The sequence below is a fragment of the Austrofundulus limnaeus genome, unplaced genomic scaffold, assembly GCF_001266775.1.
Source record: "Austrofundulus limnaeus strain Quisiro unplaced genomic scaffold, Austrofundulus_limnaeus-1.0 Scaffold11, whole genome shotgun sequence".
In the NCBI taxonomy this organism is placed as follows: domain Eukaryota; kingdom Metazoa; phylum Chordata; class Actinopteri; order Cyprinodontiformes; family Rivulidae; genus Austrofundulus; species Austrofundulus limnaeus.
Window position 1 is genome coordinate 379,556 of NW_013952413.1, and position 3,982 is coordinate 383,537.

The following is a 3,982-nucleotide window of genomic DNA, read 5'->3' on the forward strand; positions in this document are numbered from 1 at the left end:
GAGTATAAACAGTCCTGTACACTGATCCTGGAAATATATACAAAAAAGAAGACACTTCCCATAAATATAACATATGTAAACACACAAACTGTCCACACAGGTTTAAATAACCCTCTGTCCTACACACTCATCACTGAGGAATGTAATTAGCAGAAACACTAACAGTGATGGAAAAGAGAGAATAGTGGCTACCACCAGTCAAGTCACACAAAAACACTCAAATATTGATGCTTTAATTCTCTATCATGTTTATGTCCTAAAGAAGTGATCATCTTTGAACTGTGGACAGTCAGCTAAGTGAACATGCTTGTCTGAGGGAAGTTTAGTTGGGACATGTAGAACATCTTAAGTCCTCTTTGAGAAAAATGCTGCATACCACAGACTAACACACTTTGTTGCAAGGACACATTACTAAATGACTTGTAACTTTAAAAAATCCCAGCTTACCAATTTAAATTCTCTTTGGCATGCTGGTAACCATTATGTGGCCTGCCGGGGGGGAATTACCTGCCATCCTCTGGGTTTTTAAGTCTTTTTTTCTTCCAGTTAAAAGAGCATTTTATGCCCATGACCATTACCAAGTGTCACCTGGCAGGTGGTTCTTATGGAATGTCAAAAACAGATGTGGGTCTTGTGAGAAACCGAGAAGCTGGTTTTGACTTGAAGCTTAAATTACAATCCTGAGATGTTTTTGTTCTTTGGGAGAAAAGAGAAAGTTCGAAAGTGTCTTTGTTGATGGGGTGGCGATTAACCAACAAAAGAAAAGCTCCAGAAAAATCCAGTTTGACTCTTTTAGTTCCTCTTGTTAAACGTAAACGTCGGGGCCAAATGTTGTCTCGTTCCAGTCGCCCTGAAATGCAATTCTTTCTTTTAAATCACCTGAAATTCTCTGCAGAACTATATTGCATATCAGTCTTCTGTGGTTTGTCCAAAAGCMTCATTTTTTGAAGCTCTTCACCTAAACGTTTTGGAACGTTTTGAGTAGTTAAGCATGACAAATTGGACCGTCAGTGGTGTGAATTCAGGAGACAAACTAAAGAAACTTGAGGAATTGCCTCTCTCCTTGAACCCCTTGGGATTTCTTTTAACTACCTGTAGCTCTGAGTTTTACGGGCCCTGTTAATGGTAACGGCTATTAGCCGTCATTTAGATAAAGGCAATGTTTGCTTTGACTTTGCTAATGGTGGGGTATTAATGGGCTTGACTGGTCGTTCTCTGTGGGGGCTGACGGAGTGTCACAGCAATGTCGAGACGTGGTGTTTGTGGAGGGGTACGGCTGAAAGAAAAGCAACCAGTGAAGATAAGATTAGAAAAGAAGGTGTTTTGTGAAAGAAACTGTGAGAAACGGATGACCAACTTGACAAATATTTTAGCTATGTTTGTAAGTTAATCAATGCAATTCTGAAGCTGATTCAAAATGTCTGCCGCAAGTCAACCTTAGTGAACATAGAAGCAGGTATAAGTCATGGTATGGGTGGCTGTGGTAGAGTGGTTAGGGAAGTTGTCCAGGAACCGGAAGGTCACTGGTTCGATCCCCGTCCAGTCGACTCAGTCGTTGTGTCCTTGGGCAAGACACCTTACCCGCCTTGCCTACTGATAGTGGCCAGAGGGTCCGGTGGCCCCTGTGTATGGCAGCCTCGCTTCTCAGTGTGTCAGTGTGCCCCAGGGCAGCTGTGGCTACAATTGTAGTTTGCCATCATCAGTGTGATTGTGTGTATGCATGGGTGAATGCCTGTAGTGTGAAGCGCTTTGAGTGTCCTGGATGGATAGAAAGGTGCTATATAAGTACAGTCCATTTACCATGGTATGGGTGTAATTATGGGTAAAGGTCATTTATACAGATATCAACTAGGGGCGCACCAATGAATTCCTTAAACAAATAAATAAATTACTTTTTTAAAACTTTTTGGAGATCAGAAATTTACAGATCCCTGGATAAGATCAGTGGAAAAGACCATCTTTTCTACCTCGACAATGGTCTGAAGATCAGCCACTGTCCTCTTTTGCTGTGCTGCGAGCACTACCTAATGTCCAAATAAAACAAGTTTGTCTTATTTCAAGGGTATTGTTCAATGTATTTCAATAAAATTGAAATTATTTTGTGACTTTATAACATCTGACTGTGTCGGCAGTTTAAATAAATTGGTATCGGCCAAAATCGGAATCGGCAGGTCAGATTTTTTTTTTCTAAGGATCGGAGATCATCCAGAAACCTGGAATAGGTGCACCCCTAATATCAACCTAAAATTTGGTGTGATTGCTGAGAGCTATTCACAACAAATATTCTGAGCACTTGCAGAAGATGCAAGGTGTTTGTTTCAAACTTTAGCATGGAAGGTGATGAGCGATTTGAACTTCTTTGACACTACATTTTTCCTTGTTATTTTGCCAACCTTGTTGCTAACAAGGTAATGCAAACAAAGGACAAATGCATATATTGTATACTAGAAGAAATGCACTTGAAAATTATGGGGGGATTTTTAATATTTTCCCAAGTCAAAGGTAAATATATTTGACTGGAGTATACAAGAAGGCATGCAGTTGTTTCTAACAGTATGTATTGTCTTAGTGGTTTTCTGATATGATTTTGCTGTTGCATGTATTTAAGGATTTTTTCCTCCCTCTTTTCAAATGTGACCTTGCTCCCTTTTCTTTTCCTGCTTCTTTGTCATTCTCCAACACTCTGCAGYGTTGTGTGGGTTGTGGCGCCACAGTGCTGTGTTGTGGTCTCAGTGGGGTTAGAGTATGTTTGGTCAATGCTACAGAACACCAAGTCAAAGGGCAGCCAGTGGATCGGGGAGGGGTCAGGGAGAGTGTGCAACAGTTTATGCACACACATTGTGAGTGTGTGTGTGCGTGTAAAGTAGGGTCAGAGAAAGCACATGCCAGCACCAGAGGAGACTGTAATAACACATCAGAAACCCCACAGAACAAAAACACTGCTTCCACTTCTTTTTTTAAATCTGTTTTGTTTATTTCTATTAAAATGACTGAACAATGTTGTTAACTAAAGTAGCACTACCAGTTTCATTATCATTCCATTTGAAACTCTTTTCATTGTGTTTTAAGGTGAAACTACATCTAAAAGTATTCATGGGGATTTAAGTGTCACATTGACTGTGGTCTGTTGCTTTTACTGGTGTCTCTGTGATTTTTTTTTTCTGTTTTTTTTTCCCCTTTTTGTTTCTTTGACATTTTAAACCCTGCACCACTTACCTTTGTCTCTGTCGGTTTTGTTCTCTCTTGTCTGCCCATCAATCAGACCTTTTCAAATCTCTTAACCTCCTCTTACCACACACAAGTTTGGTCTTCTATCCTCATGGGGACTTTGCATTGACTTCCATTTCTGATTTCTATATCGTAACCCTGACCCCTTATCCTAAAACTAACCTCACAGGTACATACCTGACCCTAAAGCTAACCTAAACTCAATTCACACCTTGGTCCTAAATCTAACCCCTGACCCACCAATGGTATTTCTGCTAATGGGGACCGGGCTTTGTCCCCACTAGGAATGGTGGGTCCTCACCAGGCTGTGTAGGAAAATGGTTAAAAATCATCCCCACCAGATAGCAAAAACATACACACACACACACACACACACACACACACACACGGTTATTCCTGATGGTGTTATAAACAAGACATTTAAAAAATAGCTGGAATGAGAGACCACAGTCAGTTATGGCAGTGGTTCCCAAAATTTTCAATGCCGAAGCCCCCAAACAAAATACAAGCCACAAAATAATGCTTTATTTTGTGGCTTGGGACCCCCCACCCCCACTCCCCTGCAAAACTACAAACACTTCAACTTTTTCCTCCCATTTATTCACTATTCGTTAAATATTACATTTGCTTATAAAAATTTTTTTATGAACTTTCCACTGGGAAAAAAAAACACTTTTGAACAAACTGACTATGAGAACAGAGCAAATCCAACCTGTTTTAAGCTCACCTTAGATAACATTTCAATGTATAAAAA